General features: G+C 39.3%; 1 protein-coding gene across 1 annotated transcript in view; it reads left to right on the top strand.

Annotated features, from left to right (window-relative positions):
* Positions 1-1,471: 1,471 nt before the first annotated feature.
* flrt1a (fibronectin leucine rich transmembrane protein 1a) overlaps positions 1,472-22,137 on the top strand; it is a 44,342-nt gene continuing 23,676 nt past the window's right edge. Inside the window, exon 1 of the mRNA XM_075487194.1 lies at positions 1,472-1,726. The gene's annotated coding sequence lies outside the window, so the exon portion shown is untranslated. The remainder of the gene's footprint in view (positions 1,727-22,137) is intronic.

Genomic DNA, 22,137 nt, shown 5'->3' with positions numbered 1-22,137 from the left:
TATATGATAAATCCTCCATGAAATTGTAGATCATATCTTAGTTTGAGTTTGGTCAGATTCTTGTTGCTGCTTGGTCGTTTTGCAGTAAGGTCATGGAAAAATACTTAAAAAAAACACTTTAAGAGGTCATTATTATTATTGTTTTGTCTCTTTGACTGCACCCACACTGCTTTTCAGGGGGGCGTGCACCATTCATATCTTGGCAACAACAAACAAGCCCTCACACCTGTCACCATTTAGCTGCACAAGGTTTTTCTGATTTGATTTTATTGTGACTATGATTACAATGTCACATTTTTCCATTCAAAACAAACTGAAGAACAAGATGAGACGAGGGATGTTCCTTAGCTGAGAAACAACTGGACTTTAGGAGGTTTTGTTTAGGGCTCTTTGCTTTTCTGCTCGGCTGTGATTGCCATTCTTGGATGTAACAGCAATGTTTTCCCTGAGAATCATTGTCATTGATGCATGAAGGCGTGGAAAGCTACGAGGACCTGCATTTTTCATTTTCAAGGCCCTCCTGAATCATTAATATAATATGCTGATGCTCTGAATTGTAATTACAGGACCCGCTGATTTTTGCTTACAGTTTTGCCTTAAATTCAGCCTCACCGCACAAATCCCAAGCCTGCGCTCCCATGGATGATTGAGGGTCGTGAAACAATACAAACTGTGGAAACAGCACATTTTGTTCTCTGACACATTCGCAGGTTGAAATAGGGGAAAGAGAAGCTGAGTGTGCCACACCTAAGCACACCAGCTGATACAATGAAATGGAAAATAATATATATAGATGTATTGGTTATGGCTGATTTGTAAGCAGCTATGGTCTGAGCTCAGCCTCGCAGGAATTGAGCTGTGCTCCACATTTCTCAGGGGGCTGTAACAGATGTGAGGTCCACTCTGAAAACATTCTGTTAAGGGTCTAACTAACAGTGTCGTGATTGGGCAGAGGCTGCCAAATATGCTTCCACGATTAAAGAGGAGCTCTAATCGAGATCCTCTAATTAGAGAAAAATCTAAACAAGAAAAACAGCCATCACAGAAAGACAGGATAGGCCTATATACAGTCTATATAGATAGATAGATAGATAGATAGATATATGCACTGCATTATTCTCTGTTCTTCAAAGGGCATTGGAGAAGGCTTTCAGAAATGTGTTATAGTTTCTTCCTCCATTTCCTTTAATCTTCATCCTTCTCCAGTCTCATTCGGCACATTGGAGAGGTTTCTCTCTGCTTTCATGATATAAAAACACGTTTCAGCGCCTCTGGAGCAGTTTATTCAGCCCTAACAGCATATGTGAGCCAGTGTATACTGCAAATATGCACGGGTGAGGAAACGCGGAGCGGTCCGGTGACTAATTACCACAATAAGCCGCACAAGTTCACCAGGCAGTGAGTCGGGCACGTTTTATTTCTCCGTATGACCATGTAGCCAGTGCCGCAGCGGGGAGATAATCGGGCGGAGGGAGCAGTTTCACAGAGTAGACAGAGGGAGAGAAAGGAGCTGGCAGCACATGATCACACAGGCTATCCAGTCACTCATCAACTGGAGCGTTCATAATTGCGGTGGCGACAACATATGGGAATACAACAAGGCGAGATTGTGATCACACCTGGCTGTGGAGGACACCAGAGAACCCGTGCGGGAAAAGGGCGGCCAAATCTAAGGGACTTTGCATCAAACAGCCGAGAAAAAGCGTGGCAACCAAAACACCATCCGGTAAGTGAGCGTTGATTGATATGCGCGTACTGCCAATACGCTTTTCATCATCCGATCTGGCAAAATACACAAACATTAAAAAAAAAAAAAAAACGTTTCAGCCAAACAAGTATTTGAGACATAAATGTGTCTGTTTGTGTCACGGCTCAAGAAACAATTAGGTCTGTCTGTGACACAATACAGTCGACTCTTTGCAAATGCCAAGGCACTTGATTAAGGATGCGGGTTTCAGTGAATAGCTGGCAGTCAGATATAAACGGGGGATTCTGGTTGGAAGGCCCAGCGTGGATATACATTCAAACAAAAGGGAAGACAATATAAAAGCTGCGGGGATTAGGCAGTGATTGGCGCATATCTACATGCAAAAAAAAAAAAAAAAAAAAAAGAAAGAAAGAAAAAAGCAATCGCCTATGAAAGGAGCGAAAAAGATTAAGTTTCCTAATTGATTATTTCCCATTTGTACGTGTAATATGTATTTATTTAAAGGTTTAATGACTGATTTTTAAATTGCAACTGGGTCTAGCTGCCAAACAATACCGTCAAAAAGCAGCCTTACTGTACTCAAACAGTGCAGCCTGCCCTACCCGCCATTCCGCCCAGTGGATGAATCAAGACCATAAAGTTGACGAGGTGAGTTTGAAAGCCCCACCCCGCAAAATTCTCATTTACTTATCTGGTAAAGACTTGTGGACACAATTATTTGCTGCACATATTGAGCTTGCAGCAGCACCCCGCCACCACCCACTAAATTCTCGTTAAGGTGATAAAACAGCTGAAATCAAAAGAACATGCAGCATACCTGAGAATAGAAAACTGTGCCATGAAAACAAAACCAGGCGACGAGGACTCGCATGAATAAAGAACTGCAGAGGCTTGAGAATTGCCTGCTGTAATAACTTGATCTAACCTGTGCACATGGCACTCGGGTGATAGACAAACAGATGGTATCTCCAAAGGAATTCATCTTGTGAACGTTGGAAGAGGTATTCTTGGACGGGCTGCCCTCTGACTTTCTGGCAGCGAGGCCTGCGTCTGGCAGCAATCATGGCAGCTGCGTTCAATGGCTTTGCTGATTACATAGCACAGTCTTATAATTTCCTCTCACCTTAAAAACAAAAAAAAGAGACCCTCAAAAATCCCTTCAGTGGCTTTTGTAGCTGTGATGCTGACGCTGCTGACTGTTGCTGAAATGATTTGCATTTCTTCCTCAGACATCAATAGATGCATGCAATCAAGATCTGCAGTTGCACGAGCAGCTCGGGCGCAACGCTGCCTCTCCCGATGCACAGACAATCAGCCTACATGGTTATTGAATGGAGAGATACTCTCTTATTCATTTGTTGACTGAAAGAAGAACACAAAGCAGGACAAGGTGTTTTGGAAGGGTTTTTTTGTGCATTTTCTGTTTGTTTATTTGAAGTTGTCCTTAGTTCCTGCAAAACCCCTTTTAGAGCCACAGGATGCTGATTTATTTGGACATCCTCTTGTTGTTTCCTCTCTTTCATATTTTAGCCATGTTTGCTTGCTACAAATGCTTCTATGGCTGCAATACTCAGTTGCCTTGTTAAATACTTAATAACAATGAAGAAACATAGTTAAGAATAGTATTTACTGGCAAGATTAAGATAAGATAAACCTTTATTGCCCCAAAGGGAATTTGTCTTGTACTTGGAAGCAACATACAGTATAGCACAAACAGCACATACAGAAAACACACAAGACGTACATATACAGACAAGACAGAATAACAGACTAATAAATAAATATACAAAGAGCAAGAATTGGGCATTTCAGGTGCCTAGTATATTGTATTTGGTGAGCAGCTTGCAATAGGCAGGATAATGTGTTCATAATTGCATTTGGCCTTCAGGCTTACTTTCAATAATGACCAGCTCACTGTAAGAGTGCCTTACTTGGCAACCTGTAGCAGATTCAGAGACTCATGTTTTTGCTGCCTGTAATAAGCTTGCCTTAGATCATAAGTGCTCATTTCAACTGGCTGTGAATGCAAGGCAGCATCACTCCCTGACGTTTTGACTTATTGATGTTATTGATGATGGGCTGATCATTTGTTCCAGATCTCTGCCTGATTAGTTTCAACGCATCAGATAACGTTCATGTCAAAATCCTTCAAAACAGGCTAGAAAAGCAGGATCAGGACAGAGCTGTCATTTATGTAAGATCACGGCTTCAAGCCTAATTTTGAGTTGCTTTGTTTTTCACTCGGTGCTCAGAGTTGCCGCAGAGCAACCTCACAAAATCTGACAGATGGGATGTTGTGTCAGCCCGGACACTCTAACGGCTGTGAGCTTCGGCGCTTTTCTGTTCAAACTGGGAAAACGTGAACTTTCTGCCTATAAAACAGAACAGCATCGCCATTATATTCATGACAGCAAAGTCATTTGAGGAGTGACAGTCTTCCTGGCACCCATTGTTGCCAATACAGCTGAAAAATTATAGGTTTGCAGTATCTGTGGTGGGCAGTAGGTGGAAACCTGTCAGAGCAGACTGGAGGTGGACCAAAAACCAAGATTACAGCAGCTCATAAAAAAATATATTGAGACTGATTTTGCCATAAAGCACCTATACTCACTATTGACTTATATTGTTAATTGCAAGATTAGTCATGCCAAGAATCCTATAGTGTATTTGCAATGTCCGAGTGGTAAAAAAGGACAGATATATGAGTGCTAATTCATTTTCCCTTGGGAAAATGTGTGAGTATTTATTCAAATGACAGATATGGGACTACATTTCAAGAGATATAGCACAGGTTAATTTATCTGATGGAACACATTAGCCTTAAAATTGGATAACAGGAAAAAATGACCAAATTTAAAAGTGTTAGTGATCATATTCACATTGTATGCATTGTTTTAGAAGAATTCTTGATTATAAAAATGCATCTTTTGCATCCTTTGTTTTAGCAGTTTTAATGAAAGCCATTCTTGAGCCATGTGCAATTTGCAGCAGCGGGAGCAGAAACACAGTCCCTCTCTTCTCCAGTGAAAGCGTTTAGGGTGGAGGAAGGGAAGGGAAGGAGGTGAAGGGAGGGCTTCTTTGGTGCTGGTAACCATGCCACACGCCTGCGCTGAGCTGGACAGCTTCGGTCAATGTGCATGACCACAAATTAATTAGTTGTACGTTTGCAGGGCAAACAGCACGTTGAACTTCTGCTGACAGAACCGAGGTTCATCAGATCAGTGTGTTATTCAGTTGGCTGGGAGACAGGAGTAAAGGCGGTTTGTGACAGGATGTGCATCTACCTCAAAGTCAGCGAGCAACTGCATCTCCAGATTCTAGTTTTTGTCCAGTCTCCACTCACAACATTAATTTTCTTTGTATTCATGTTGTAAATGCTTCCATTCTAGTGATGAATACCCATTAACTTAATTTACATGTAAATTAAGGCATTGCCTCATCTTCTTTGTGTGACTTTTTGAGCAGCCATTAGTGCATTTCATTGGAAAGGAGCTGGCAACACTGGCTTTTGTGGATTTATCCAGACATTTATTGTAAGCTTCCTGCCGTCATGTGCAGCAGACGCCCGAGTTTTATGAGTAGTATTTATTTGGCAGAGTGGGAAAGACGGTATCAGCAAATGTTCTCCAAAGCGAAATGCCTCCGAGTCAAATAAAATATCAGAGGACATGAAAACATTTCCGATTGTCCTCTAATTGCTGTTGATTGTTGTAATGTTGACTGCAAAATAGATAAAAATATTGAAAGTAATAGCAACAATACAAAAAAACCTAATTTTTCTTCAACAGTGGTTAAAAAAACAGTTGTACCCAGCAGTGCAACCCATGCTTGTTCTTAACCGACTGTTTCAGCAAACTACCAGGTAATTTAACTGCCAGCCAAGGAGAAAAGCGGGTGCTGTGTTGCATAGAATAGTCAAATAAACATTTTATGTTGTTACCAAGAATTTAAATGTACTGAAGTCAAGCAGTGTGAGCATGCAAATATAAAGACCCAAAATGATTATGTCAGGGCAGAATTTATGCTGTTGTGGTTAACATGAAAGGAACGTTATTCCTACAGACTGAAAAGGGCAAAATGGATGTTCATTAACAGAAAATCAGTTTACAGAGATGTCCAAAAGACAACATGGCTGCAATGTCTCCCAGGTAGGCAATGAAAGGGAGATATGTTACTCTGTTTCATACCTCTGCTAACCCTATATGTGGACAAAACCATTGAGACAGAACCAAATAACTATTCTTTCTTTGTGTCTTACATTGTTGGCAGAAACAATTCTCTCTTTTTTAAATAGTCAAGGCAGCTATTTGTGAAGATTGACTGTGCCATTGGAGTGAGGTGGCACATCATTCGCACTAGGCCTCTATTTCCAGCTAGGGTTACTCATGCACCAAGGGTTACCTTGGGTGAATCTTGCTGGGGCTTCTGAGGAAAGATTGTGGAATAGCATCATTACGAGAAGGGTGTTACGACTCGATTTAACACTGAAAGAATCTGTGACACCTGAAACCGAGCGTGTTCCTAGAGTCCTATTTTTCCCAGTCCAGCATTATACTTTTCAAACTCTGGCTCTGGAGCAGGCCTGCAGTTTGCACCCTTAGAGATCACTTCATCCTACAAACTGGACATTTAACATAAAACATTTAAGTAACACTAATGGATGATTGTTTAAACAAATGGCTGTATGGTTAGAAGAGAGTCCTAAAATGAAACATCAAGGAATCCACAACAACATCAGATGTTTCTCTGGGAAAGTTTCCAGTTTGAAAAAGTGAGAAGTCCAAATAAAGAAGAAGGAGGGGAGTTGGCGAAACAAATTTAAAGACTTTGTTTTAAGTTTAATTTTCTCATTCTCTTTAGTTTTGTTGTCACTGGCTGTTCAGTAAAGTTTAGGCACCAAAGACACTTGGCTAGGGTTAGAAAAGATCAGAGATTATTAAGGTAACGTTGATGTTATAAAGCGATTATTCATACAATTATAAACTGTAAGAGTATTTTTTTTTAAACAAATAGGAGAGTACTGTAGCCACTCTAGCTCTTTTTATCTTTACTTCAAAGGAGCCAGACTTTCTTGCAGCCTTTTAAAGTGGTCTTGAGCAATAGTCCTCCAGGCTTACCGAAAGTCGTTTAAAGTTTTCACTCATTTTTATTCCATTTTTATATCCCTGAACCATTTAGTGTGTGATGCCACTTAAACCTATTACTCAAGGGATGAACGAGTGTTCTGTCTTCATGTTACGGACAACTTAAAGACATGAAGATAAAAGGGCTGGCTCAAGACTTTTGCTCAGTTCTGAATATTTTGAAGAATCATACAAAGTTGAAATGGTTACCTAAAATAAATGGATAACCATTCAAATGAAATGAAATTATATGAAATTCAGTTCAATTTAAGGAAAGAAACTTTATTGATTAATCCCAAATGGAAATTAAAATGTAATTATCATTCATTAGAAGCTGTCGTTGTGTATGGCTAATACTGGTACAGATTACCTCCTGTACTGAAGCACACATTTTAAACTGAATCAAAGCAAGTGCAGGTGCAAAGATGAGAAACTGACAAATTTAATGATATCTCTGAAAAGTTAAGGGAAAAACTGCGATGCTTCAGCATAGACTTGCTGCGTGTGCAGTGCATATCACTTTTTGATTACATCAGCTCTTGTGCTGATGTATTAACTGTAGTTTGAGGCTAAAGAAACTTAGCCTCCTGCATTCATTTGGTGTATTTGGGTATTTTGCATGTCCCCAACCCAGAGCTGGTTTAATGCTGTGAATATCAGGATAGTGACACTTCTGCCACACCTGCAGAGTGACCCGTTCATCCACAGATGAAAGCTTTGTGCAGATGAAAGCTACATGAGGACGCGGGGTCACCATTGCACGGACACTGACCAAAATATACTCTGCGGCTTTCCTTTTTGTATCAGTTCCTGAATTGAACCGAATGTTGAAAAACGAATAGTTGACGGAACAGACATCTGTAGCTTCCAGTGTACTGAACTGGAATAAAATCCCAGTTTGTCTGTTTGTCGTTGTTCGCCCCAGGCAATATTATTTCCTCCTTTTCTTACATTACATGACTATGTTTAGAGACTGAAACTCTTTCCATATTCAACTATAACAGGTTCAGGATACACATGTTAAGGAGATGTAATGTAGATCACAGTGAATGCAGTAATGAAAGATTACTTTTACAAAAGAATGAAGACAAACTAGCATCTTATGTAGATAATAACCTCACACTACACACAGCGCAACTCTTAAAAAATAGTAATGTTAGTATAATTTTCATGCACTCTGTTGCAGCCTTGACAAACCTTTCTAGTTCTAACCTCTTCATGTATGAAGCTGTGTGGCTTTGTGGAGTGTTATTCATTTTCATAGCACTCCAATAAATCTTTTTGTGTCACAAAAGAGAAACCGCTTGAGTCTAAGGTCTAAGGTGACGCTCTTGCTGATTATTATTTGCACAAATGTTTTCCACAGTCTCACTTTGCGTGAAAAACTGTTTTTTTTTTCTTATTGTGGCCCAAATCCACTGGCATTTTGTTGACATTAAAGCACTGAAGTCCAACAGAAGTCACTGGACGTGTCTTTAATTTATTTATTGATCTGTTAAACCCTCTTATATCCTGTCTCTCAATAACATTATGCTCTTATGAAAAGCCCAAGATTGCATCCTCAATTTTGTTTGTAAGTAAATGAGCTGACAAGATAAACATATTTATTACAAAAATTGCAGTAGCCACTGCTCACTCGTAAACTATAGGATGGGCAAAATGTATTAATTATTTATGTTTCCCATGAGATGGAAGATGAGCAAGTTCTGCATGTGTCGTGGCCAGACTTCTACCATGAAAGGCTTTCAGAATTCCAATGATCAATAAATCTGCCGCAGCAGACCAACAAAGTATCAAGTAACCTTACGTCAAATCCAATGTACAGTATGTCCTGGTACGGTACTATCAGAAAAACTGTGCACGTGTTGCTGATGCTTAGTGTAACTAAGCTGAAATTCTCTCTGTGCAACTCTGTGACTTCAGGTTGATTGATGGTCTCAAATTCACAGAGAGAAGTCGTGACATCAGATTTTGTACAGTGTTTTGTTAATGCAGCAGACTCCATAAGTGGTTTACAACAGTCCTCATTCATCATAAAAGAGCAGAAAACAAGCTTTTTTGAAACATGTTTGATATTGGTGCGACTTACTAGTTGGCTTGCTGTGTTATGATGGACACAGTACACTCTGTTTATTTACTTAGCTACTTAACCGTACATGCTGCCTGAGTACGGCACCAAACATGGGATCAAGAAGAGACCTTTTCACTCATGTCGCTGAATTTGTATTTTTATTAGATTTTGGAACCTGCTCATCATTGCTGGCATGAGAAACAGGGGCCTATGCCAGCTTAATGAGAAGGAAGAAAAAAGAATCTGAAGCTAAAAGGGTGACTACAATGAGCCTTTTTTTTGTTCCTCATGAGGAGCTTCTCTTTCTGCAGAGGAGCTTTATTTTTCCCCAGCCTGTCCTAATTAGCCAGAGGAGCGCTGTAATGAATACTGCAACAGGCTGTGAGTAAACGTGCGGTCCTCTGCAAACAAAGCAATTCAAAGTATGTACAAAATGCCACATTTTTGTTTATAGTTTGTGTTGGGGAAGACCACGAGGTGCACTCATTTGGGCTAATGCATTAGGAATCGCTACTGTACGTTTTGTCTTGCATATTAAGTAACCTGTCATCAACATGAAAAATGGTTAGTAATATTTCTTTTCCACATCACGCTCATGCTCTCTTTCTCTTCCTTCACTATTTTCTCCTTTTTCTTTCTGATGTCGGCCTCGCTCCTTTCAAGCTGCCATGTTTTTTGTTATCAACAGAGAGACAAATGAGAAACAAGAGAGGAAGAAAGCCTCGGGGCTTGTGTCCTCACATCATCACCACCCCCTTTATCTCTCTCTCGCTCTTCCTCTCTATCCTCCATCTTTCTGTCTTCCTGAGTGACAGCTGGCAGCCAGTAGGGTACAGCGAGCATGCCAACCCAATGCATATATTTGCCAACCGACTTGAGAAAATACACATTTAACCGTGATGCATACTAAAGCTTTCTTTCTTTCTTTCTTTCTTTCTTTCTTTCTTTCTTTCTTTCTTTCTTTCTTTCTTTCTTTCTTTCTTTCTTTCTTTCTTTTTAATAGTTCAGACACATGCAGCACATATTACACTACCCACAGAGCTTTGTGGTCACTAAAACATCGGAACTGTACGTCTACGAAAGACTTGTAAATGAATCCAATGGGACATCCTCGAGGCCAAGGCAGGCAGCTGCCATAGAATTAAACATTAAAAGTAACGGCATGTGCGGAACAATTGATCACAGAGAAAAAAAAGAAAATAAGTAGACAGATTTATTTAGAGATATGTTTGTTATTATAGGGGTGAAGCTAGACTGACATCCTGAAATCTGCTATCTATGAATATCCATGTCTATATCCATGACAACTATCTACTAAGTTTAATTTTTAATTTTTATTGATTTATTTTGTTTCAGTTGGAACAATAAAGAAACTCTATATGAAGCTTTGTGAAACAAAGTAACTCAGACTCAGCTTCCTGCAACATACAATACAGCAGATGCTGCACTCAGTGATAACTAGTATCACTTTATTTGAGGGGGACGTGGATAAGACCAACATAACACTGGCAGAAACATGAGATGGCACCCTTCATGAACATTAATGAATTTTTATGGGAGTGTACAAGTTAAGTGGCACTCTGTATCATACATCATGTCACTTCTATTTCAAAGCTGACTTTGTATCAAATGTCTTATGACAACATGGAACAACATGACCAAGACAACACATAAACATGACAGAGTAGACATCATTTTGAGACTTAAACTATTTAGCTACAGTATGTGTTAATAAATCATGTAACTAATTAAGTGTGTCATGAATATTTTCCTTTGAAGTGGAGAGGGGCAGTTTTGATTGGAGGTTAAAATGTCATTAAGTGTTAGTGCACAATGGTTTTTAATCCTTCGCAAGGCAAATGTTTCATGGAATATCGTGTTTTTTCTCCAATAGAGTCCAAGCTCTTTATTTCCTTTAACTACCCAGGGTACTGAGCCTTTATTAGAGACGGGCCTTTATATCTAACTATCAGTGTTATCAGTACAGTTATCAATGGTCAAACAGCACTATTGTACGATGATATGTTAACATTAATGTTTTTCACAAGCTGATAGCTATGTTCATTAAACTGTAGGTTCGATTAAAAATGCAATCAAGAAACCAATCTGAGGTCCTTTACACCTGCTTTTCAATAAGCTGACACACATAGAAAAGTAATATTTCTAACTGATTCCATCTGCCACCATAATTTTTTACATAACCACAGCAAGCTTAACATGCTAACAAGAGTTTTCATGGTAATATGTAAGAGAATTTGAGTCTATAGACTTTAAATCTGTTTTCCATTTGATTTATGATACAGTCTTACATGTAAGGCAAATATCCCTCATAAAGCTTCGATGTCTATGTCATTGTGACATGTGTGAATGAAGCCTTGAGAAACATTAATGGAAATGTGACCAATGTCTGAATGACTGAATGCTGCTGCTTTAGCAGATTGAGGAATCCATCAATATAACATGACATGGGTGAGAAGGGCTTTTGTTACCCCCCATGAGGGTTCTGTAAAACTGAAATACACAAGCACAAGACCCACATAAATCACATTTTCACATCATGTTTTCACATTTTTAAGTTGCAATGGGAAATGTTCTCAATTAAAACATCTCATGCAATGCCAAATTTTTTACTTAAAAACTGACTGATGTTTCATGACAGAAGTCATAAACATCCCTAAAGACTCATTTATGTTCATGACAGGGATGACGTTTATGATAGTGTCACGCCAGGCTTATCAAGCATGCCATATGTTTTGAAAACGGGGGCCATGAAAAAGAAGTAGTTTTTTAATAAGAGATTTCCTCATTTTTAATTTTCCAAAGGCTTGACTTTCATTCTTTGACACTAAATGAGAAGACAGATGCAGAGTGAGTAACCAAGATCTGATTAGGGTTTCTTGGAAAACTGATTACTGAATTCTTAGAGCAATTTATGGAGGCGTGTGGATCAGTCACTGCGAACAGGAAATTACACGACACAGGATTATACACAGATATACGAAAAAACAAGACCATAAATGCTTATACATTGACACACAAATATGAATACACAGTGAATATCTAAACATAATCCGGGATTTGATTCCAGAGGGAGACGCAACGCAGAAATACACAAAAATGCATGAAAAGAAAATTAAAACAGTAAAACACAAAGCTGAAACCCGAACCTTGAGGGATAAAGCAAGACAGACATTAATGAAAACCAATGAATGCAGAGATTTGTTCTTATGCTCTGATGGGAGAGACAGACGGGGAGAGAATCAGAGCAGCAACAATAATCTGTTGGAATCAATTCAAAAATACTTCTACAGACAAACCCTATATCTTGGTTAATCTTGTTCCTGCTATTAGCACCAGGTCAACATCAAACAGTTGAGACATTTGTGTAATTTCCCTAAAAAACAAGGCAGCAATCTAAAAGCCCTCGTATTACAGATGACATTATGTCTCTTTTTTTGTTGTCCTAAGGAAGCTGATGAAAAAGGCAGCAAGTTGTGGTCCAATCCCAAGGAAAAACATAAAATAGCCGATTTAATCTGCTGATTTGTGTCCACAGACATGATTCTACTTCAAATGCCTTTATGAAAATTTACTTTGAATTGTCATTTTCATTCAGTCACTGTTTCCTTGGTTTCTGTTTTACTCATTACTTGGTCAAGGTTAGGTATTTAAAGCAAGATGGTTAAGGTTAGAAAAAGATGGCTTTCATTAAAACTGACTCCGTATAATTGTTTATCATCAAAATCCTTTTCCTGGATTACTGGCTGCTGGGTCGTTCCTCTTGTCGAAACATGAGCAGGAAAACAGATATCCCATTGCATTAAATGCATTACTTCTTTGCTGGATGGCATGAAAAACAAATATATAGTTTTCTTTTATGTGAGTATTTCGCGTTTATCCATGAGACTGGGCTGGCTTGACAGTGCAAAACTGGAAAAGAAGGTTTCTCTTTTGGCAGTCACATTTTACAGCTTCAGGGAAATGTTAAATAATTTATTAATAATGCATAATAGAGATACAGCGTGGGTCAAGGAAAAATGACAAAAATCTCTGAAATGTAATCATTTTCTTGGTTTAAATGGTAGAACAAAATAAAAAATGACGTAAATTAAATCTAATTGAAAAATCACGTTAATTCATACTGAAAAATAAAGGTATTGACTAAACAAATGTTTTCTGAGTCTGGTCCTAACCTTTATCCTCTTGTTTAAAATAATATTGTTATTTTGCTGCTATTTTTATTTCTGGGGCTGCATGGTGGTGTGGTGGTTAGCACCAACACCTCACAGCAACAGGGTTCCAGGTTCAACTCCCTGCTGGGGCTTTTTTTTGTGGAGTTTACATGTTCTCCCCGTGTATGCGTGTGTTCTCCCACCGTCGAAAAACATGCATGTTAGGTTAATTGGTGTCTCTAAAATTGTCCTTTGGAGTGAGTGTGAGCGTGTGTGTGGTTGTTTGTCTCGTTTGTCTCTGTGTGGCCCTGTGATGGACTGGTGACCTGTCTAGAGTGTACCCCGCCTCTCCCCCGATGACCGCTGGGATAGGCTCCAGCCCCCCGTGACCCGACTGACGGATTCAGAGGGTATAGAAAATGGATGAATTGATTTTTACTTCTTATGAGATGACACCTTGTTAGAAAGTCATCAGAACTAAGATGACCTACCTAAACCAGACAGCTTGCTGATGCTGCTCTACTCCCAAGTCATTTAAGTCACACTTGAGTTTCACTGGGCGTTGGGATTCCTTTTTACGAGCCCAATGATCAATCAGTCCTGTAATTCAATTCCTCAGTCAATCATGTTTAGATGAATAATTCACAAACCGTTGCAGAAAGCTCGGAGAATTGGCTCACAAGCAGGGTGCTGCCCTTTAACTGCAAGGAGAGCTGAATGGAATCAGCTCAAAAGAGAAAAGTAGATTAGATAGAAATGCATGAAAGTATTGTGAGCATTTGCCCAGCTTTGTGCTGTGCTCAGGTTCTGTGGGTAACACGATCAACAGAAACCTGTTTATTTGGCCACATGAATAGTCACATATCAATACATCACTACAAAAATAACATTTCCAAGCTTTATTGTCCTGCATGTGTGTAGGGAGCTGGTTAGTTGTTTTGATTTCCCATAAGTACCCATAAACCAATTCTTTTAATTACTGTCTGAAAAAGCAGCGTGAGTTAGTATTGTATACTTAGATATACACTACATGACATTGGTAGTGATTATTCAAACATGACACACAATAAGCAGTATTATAAATATTGCTATGTGATAAGCCACCAGTTTTAAGCTTTTTAAAGTGAAAATGTACTCCCATAGCCTTGTTTTTCTTCACACTTGACTGTTTTTGATTTATGCATCCCAGCCAGTGCCTTCATCCACTCAGCTATGGAAAATGCTATTGTAAAGAAGCACAAACATGCATATTTTACCTGCTCTAAAATTATTACCTGCACAAAACCAGGACACAGACACATTCAGAGCTTGTTTAATCACCCTCACTGGGTCAGATTACAGTGACATATCAGCCACTTGCAGTGTGGTCGCCCTGTTAGGGGGCAATAAACACCAGCCCACACAGATAGGGCCAAGATGGACAGGTTTACTGTTTGTGATATCCTTCCATCCTCCTGCCATTGAGTGGTCTTTCTTTGTGCTTCAGGCTTCGCGCTTTGTGAAATGAAGTGCGATGATCAATTGCGCTGAAAATTTCTCAGAGGGTTTGAGATGTAGTTCAATTGCCCAGGTCTGCCTCTTGAATTTTTTAACTTTGTGCAGAAAGACAAATGGCTGCCCTTTATAGACCTGCCTCAAGCAGTTTGATTGTTAATACTGTAGGTGTTTAATATTGCAGAAGATAGTTGTTTAACACACAAAAACATGACAGTAGATTTTATAACGTATGAGCTTTTTAGAATATTGTATTCTACCTTTTATTTTAAAGAAGGTATCAAGTTTTCTTTCTAATAAAACAGGGACTTCTGGGAGTCCTTCGTCTGCATTTTCTTTTGCCACAGTTTCGGTGTCAGAGTCACAATTTGTCATATAGCCATGGATCCCATCCAGTAAACACACTCTCTGAGCATAAAGGAATGAACTGCAAATAAATAAATAAAAATGCCAGGAAAACATAAAATTTCTTGACATTGAAGTCATTGGCTTTGTGACTAGAGAGGAGGTTTATGGCGGGGGAGATTTTCAGAGGCCAAAAGGAGACAAAGGAAGCTAATCTCACTTAGAACGGTAAAATCTGCTCTATAGCTAATGAAGTATTATACTGTGGTCAATGAGGTGGAAGCACTGCAGAGAGCCTACGCACTATGTCATATACTGTATGCAAGTGTGTGTGTGCAGAGTCTGTGTTAGTGTCTTTCGTTGTATGAGTGGGGGTTTGTTCATCAGGAGGTTGCAGTGATGATGCTGCCGTCAAGAAGTGATGTCTTTCAAGGTAGAATGAGTAATGTTAGGAAGTGAGGGGGAGAGAGACGGAACAGAGCGAAAATTTAGACAAGGAAGGGTTGTGAGTAAAAGTTGTGCATATGAATACATTTGATGAATTAAAGGAAAACCCTGAGGTGTTGAATGCAGAAAGCCTACGCTTGTGTAATGATGTTACACCAGGAACTAGGGCTGGGCGATATGGACCAAAAGTCATATCTCGATATATTTAGGTTAAATATCGATATAGGATATATATCCCGATATTTTTTTCCGCAAAGTGAGAGCTGTGATATGAAATGCTCAGTCAAAGTCAAAGCCAAATACGAGTAGTTTTATTGAAAACTCACTATAAAATGTAAACATAAACACTGTATAACAAAGCTCCGTAAGGTGCACATTTAAATAAAAAAAATATCTTAAATAAAATTAGCCTATAAAATAAAATAGGTCAATCTTTTTCTGAGGGCAGCATTTATATATAAAGAGATAACAAAATAAAGTGTTCAGTTTAAGAAAAACGTTTTTAAACATCAGCTTGATTACCTGTTTCTTTTTGTAAACTTAATAGCTTCTCTGAACAGTCTCAACCAGTTGCCAAGCTGTTTTCATCTCCCAGTCTTGCATGAAGTGAACTGTCACGCTCATATAAGGTTCGCACAGGTTCTGCTTGACCACATATCGCTGGTCAACGCAAAATGGATGACGTTAGCGAGCCGGCCCGCAACGTTCTTTCTGACTTCACTATACATTTGCGGCAATACTTCTCGTGCAAAATAGTTGCGACTGGGAAGCTCGTATCTCGGGTCCAGCTTTTTAATTAGCTCTTTGAACCCGACCTGTTCCACTGTTACAACAGGGACCATGTCTTTGGCAATGTGAAAGGACAGTTGTCGCTTTTCTTCTCATACGGCACACAAAGGGAAAATGAAGCTTGCAGTGAGCTTTGTCAGGTTGGGGACGGCTTGTGCCTGTGGCTGCTGCAGCGCGCAGTTTCACACACTCTTCATATTGCACTTTGTGCTACGTTTTTAAGTGATAAAAAAAGATTCGTAGTGCTTCCACCACTGGCTGCAATGTGCTTATGGCACTCCCTACATATAGCTTGGTTTTGTTGCTCGTCTGACAATTTGTATCCGAACCATCTCCAAATGATTGAGCCACTGCTTTTTCTTTTACCAACCAAGGGGCTCTCCTCCGTACGCTCCGCAGGTGTTGTTGCCTTCTCCATGTTTGTTTAAGAGTGCCGGAGTGTTCCTCCCCCTCCCCCCTTCTGTGCATGAGAGAGGAGGGGCGGAGCCGGAGCGAGGGAAGCAGTGCAGAGAGCTCCGATCAACGGCTTGCCTGAAGCAAGTATTACAGCGCAAATATGAACAATATCGATATATGCGATATGGTCTAATTCCATATCTTATTTAAAAATCTATCGATATATCTTAAATATCGATATATTGCCCAGCCCTACCAGGAACACCAGGAAAAGATCTGAGTGACTTGTTTTAATATCACAATTTTGTACACTTTGCAAATACAACTCAACAGTGAGGGCATCCAAGTTAAAGAGTAGGAAACAAGTAAAAGTAAGAAATATGATCCACACAGGAGTTGACACAAGACGAGATCAAAAAAGGGAAATAAACTTGCACATGACAGACCACAGACTTTAAAATGTCACCTGTCAGATAGAAAGAAGTGGAGAACTGAGCTGGACTGCTGGTGAGTTAGCAATGTTAGCTAATCATTGCTAACATTGTGTGTAGGTTAAAGTTAGCCATCACATACTAGAGTATAACGAAAACACAAGTGGTTATTTACTACCAGTAATAAAGAGGACCAAAAGCAGAAGCTAATGGCAAAGCTTCGGCAGGTTGGTTATTAACAATATTACACACTGTACAACAAAGTGAAGATACATTTTATTTTTATGATGTCAGAGACCTCAGAGCAAAACAGGGATGGTAAATCGAGACAGATGTGAAAGACAAACTATTAATCACAAAAACGAGACTTTACAGTGCACTGTACCAGTCTGTACCTCAGTGTTCTGTTACTGTCAATCCCTCGGTCTAATGGGGACATACGCTAAGTGCAGCTGCACAGAGTTAACCCTATCAGCTATAAATCTAAAATGACTCCGGCTTCCACATCCCATCTGAAACACCATAAAATCTCTGGGTACATAATCACAAAAATGACTGCAACTTTGAACCACATTTAATGCTACAGAGGTGTAAAAAAAATCACACATTTTTAAGATAGAAAGAGATAGAAAGCATTTTTATGAGTTCTGCTCAGAATGACTATTTCTCAATTTCTGCACTTATGTCTTAAAAAATACTTTAAGCCGAAAAAACACACATTTTCAGCGTATACAATACCTGGTGAATAACATAACCTGAAAGGTTGTTTTCACCTGGCTTGTGTTTTAATAGAAACAGTGACCTATGCATTTAGGTCCTTCTGGTCAACACAGCACATTTCTGAACATGATATGCATGCATTTGTGCTAAATGGGAGGAAAACAGAGGAGCAACATGTCCAGAGGTGATTGAAGGTAAATGCTGGTTGAGCTCAGACTGTGTTCGCAACAACAGATTGTTGAGAATTACATCCTGCGTGATATTATAGTTTCAGTGTATAAACAGCTTATTACAAAGACGAACGAACATTTGAAGGCTCACTGGTGCAGAAACCATATGGATTCTTGTCTAAAGAGATGTAGAATAAAGTGATATGACCTAGGGGTGGGTATTGGCAAAGAAGTCACGATTCGATTCGAATCACGATTCACATGCCACGATGCGATTCTGTCACGATGCATCACGATACTTGAATTATTGCGATGCATCGCGATGCATTGCGATATTTTCACTGAACATACTTAAAAAAAAATAATACAGCCATTACCAGTGGCTGACTGGCTGTGTATGATCTGGATAGTGTCTTCAATTGATACATAACTCAAAGCAAATCAATTCATAACTGTATTTATTGAAACAACTTTTGGAGGTATTGCCATTAAAACAAATATTACTGGACACAAATATTACTATTACTGGACACACTCATCACAAAAAGTGCATAGGATTTATAAAACTTAAAATAACAAAATAGGGATGATCAGTACAGACAAAAAAAGTGCATAGGCTTTATAAAACTATAAAAAATATATACATGTATTGCAAACATCCCTTGAAGCGAAATGCATCAATTGCATGTGTCCTATCATTAAAGGCATAAAAAAAAAAAAAATTTTTTTTTTTTTTTTTTTTAAAATAATCGATACTTGGCGTCCAGAATCGATGCAGTAGAAAATTAGAATCGCGATGCATCGTCATGACGATTATTTTGCACACCCCTAATATGACCAGATGCGTCATATTTTACATTACACGTGTGGCCGAAAGACAAGTACAGGCCTGAATGCTCGACCCCTACAGTGAGGGGATCTGATGGCTCCTGTTATGCAGTGGGGGTTATTTTGCTATCATAGCGTAGGCTCGAGAGGGGAGGATAACTACAAATCAGTACAAAGTTATTCTGAGTCATCACCTTTATCCTTTTGATGAAACATTTCTATTGTAGTGGGAAGGATCTTTATGATGACAGTGCCCCCATCTACAGAGGGCCCTAAATTGTTTGAGTATGAAAATGATGTGATTCATATGTTATGGTCTTTGCAGCGAACATATCTCAACCCAGTTAAACACCTATGACAGGTTCTGGACCAAGCTGCCATTGGTGACTGTCATCACGTCCTAATCTCCCCTTTAGTTGCCCGAGAATGACACTAATTGATCCAATTTAAAAAATAAAAATGTCCAGTAATGGATAGATAGGTTGGAGCCTTGCAAGACTGAGTGCAGTACATTTGATACCCAAAAGAAAAAAAAGATACAAACCAATTTGTGCACGGTAGGAAAAAATAATGTAAATTCATTCTTACCACGCCCGACAAGGGTGTTTCTATTTTTAAACTCATGGATCAAATTTCATTCTGTTCTGCTTCACATTTCATCAACCATACAATCATATATTGATTCATCGTGTGAAATGTTTTAGCAGTCTATTGAGACTGTGGTTAAAAAAAAAATCATGGATATACAGAGGAGTGTGCAGCACATTTACTCTTAGAGGTACACTATCACATCATGTGGGTGTGGATAACATATAACCTTAAAAATGATTGCCTCTTACTCAATCAAGAATTTTGTTTTTTTAAATGGCAACTTTATTTACTTCAGCTAAAGAAATGGACCGAGGCACTCTGTACAGGCTTTAAAGTTCCATCTTTTTGCATCTTTTTGTAAACACTAAGGCTTGGGTGTATATCAATGCTGCCGACCTGCCGATAAAGGAGCAATGTGACTGAAGACTGTTGCTTTGTTCTAATAAAATCCTGATTTTATAACCACATTGCCACCAGACAAAATCACCATTCAAGTAAATTCAAACATTATTTAAGATAACTCGATTCTGGGACGAGGGGGTGGTTTAGTTTAATGGCCGGGTCGACCTGTAACTGTAGCTTGTCTCAATCGTGCATGTAACTGTGCTGACCAACAGATACAGAAGCCAACAAACTTGATAAGATGATAGAGATGAAAACCTGGCTGACATGCCAGACGGGAAACATTGGAAGATGTGGAATTCCTGGTGTCAGTTGATGATACTCTTGAAAATTAAATATCTCCTTTGTTCTTGAGTTCTGCTTTGTCCTGATTTCCAAATCCTATTGCATCATTTTATGCTTGATCATGTTTTTATATTACCTCATATGGACATTATGATGACCCATGGGATATGTCAAAATGCAGACCCATTAAATTATTAGACTTAATTTATTATTAACTGTGTAGCATACACAACTAGCAGCAACCTTTCAATATTCAGAGTGCATGACTGTTTCCGACTGCTGCTAACAGGTCCAAGTGGGATCAGATTAACGCAGCTGTACACATGTGGAATTAGTTCAGCAAGTTCTTATTTTGACATGTAGCTTTTTTGATAATTAGAGCAGTTGTGGGAGTGTATTTACAGTGTGGAACAGCACACATAAAGGATCTTAACACACTTTTCACATGGGGAAGCAATACCAACTCATATTTGATTAATTCAATTAGTATTCAATTAGAAATGGGCAGGCAGCGGGGATAAGGAGAAGGGTTGGGTGGCATTACAACGAGCAGACTTACCGTTTATACACATTAACTGGAACACGTTTGTCGGAAAAAGATGAAAGAGATTTAGGTGGCAACGCTTGTTTTTTCTTTTTAATGAATGATATCTTGTTTATCCAAGAAGAAAAGGTGTGGAAATGGATCTGGGCAGTATTTTTAAGAATTGATAGAACAAAAAAGGAAAGTGTTTGGGAGGCAATTTGAACAATTATTGGGGTAACCTTGAAAACATCCAGCTAGATGTTTGTCTAAATTGAACAAAATACCCAATGCTTGACTTTTTACCTCATTTATTTCCTCTGGTCACAATTGTGGCAGACCTTTAATGGTCCACAGCAACGTCATCTCAGAAAGTCCTTGCTTGGATTAAAAGTATATTTTCAGCCAAATTATTTTTCAGACTGCTGCTGAAAACTGAGTGGAAAATATGTTGTTGATTCCCCAGGGCAAATGTTAGGTCATGGTTTGATTGCTGTGCTTTTCCCATGACTACGTCACCATGCAACATTGCATCTGGGATAGTTTTTGTTCTCCACATAAGAGGCAATGTAGGAGTGAAGATGCAGATTGGAGATTACTTCCCATCTGAAAGCACCATTTGTTCTGTCAAAAGTCTGTTCTGTGCTGCAGCCTCGTCAGATTGACGTTGCCAGATGGATGAGCTTGGGCTATTTCTGTCCTGTTGGTCCACTGTAGGCTGGAGACGTTTAAACCATTGGTGTTCGAGTCAGGGCAACCAATTACGCAAACAAGGAAGACTTTTGAAGCAAACATTTTGGAAGGTGAAAGCGCTCTGTGAACTGCATCTTCTGCAAGCTGCAGGACCCCAACAATAAGAATAAACAAGTGCTGTAGTCCACGCTGCGAAGGCTGAAAATAGTTTAAACGTAGTTTAGTTGGTGAAAATGGGGCTCTTTTTCTCTCTGTTGAATCTGTATTATCATTAAACAGGCCATCCAGATGTGAGTCATCTGCAAGATTAGTCTTTGTTTTCTTTGTGCCCTCTGTCCCTCGCTATTCTTATCCTGCCTAATTTCCTCTTCATCTCACACGTTCTTTCCCCCCCAGCATGTTGACCTTGTCCCTTATTCCACCTTGTTCGATGGTGAGATAGACGACAATGTAACTGTGACTGAAAGGACAGGGAGGAAACACAGGAGTGGGAGAGGGAGCAGTGTAGGGAGAAGGAGAGAGGAGGAGCAGTGAGGTGTCCAGCACCTAAATTGCCTGTTTATTTCCAGTCATCGCATCAATTACACTGATAGAGCTCACAAATGAGTGTGTTGAGTGTGTTTGTGTTTATGTGGAAGATGGGAGTGAAACAAAAAAACAATTAGGAATTATTGATATAAAAGTTTTATGCTCTAGTCTACAATTTCTGGCTTCAGGCGAGTGACAAAAATGTTTTTTTTATTTTTTATTATTATTGTTCTGTTGTTGAGCAGAAAAGCAGGGGCAACCCAAACTACTTTCTCTGTGAGCCACATCAGAGCGTGTATAGAAGGGTCAACATGGGCGTCTCCTTTAGCGTGCATTACATGGGGTCGACCAGTGGCTGCCTTGAGTTTAGGAGTGTGATCCTCAGCTCTCTGGGGGAGAGGGGAGTGTCTGTGACAGGCTG

Source organism: Odontesthes bonariensis, chromosome 16, assembly GCF_027942865.1.
Source record: "Odontesthes bonariensis isolate fOdoBon6 chromosome 16, fOdoBon6.hap1, whole genome shotgun sequence".
Lineage (NCBI taxonomy): Eukaryota > Metazoa > Chordata > Actinopteri > Atheriniformes > Atherinopsidae > Odontesthes > Odontesthes bonariensis.
The sequence above is the reverse complement of the archived record's forward strand: the minus strand, read 5'-3'. Positions and strand labels throughout refer to the sequence as shown.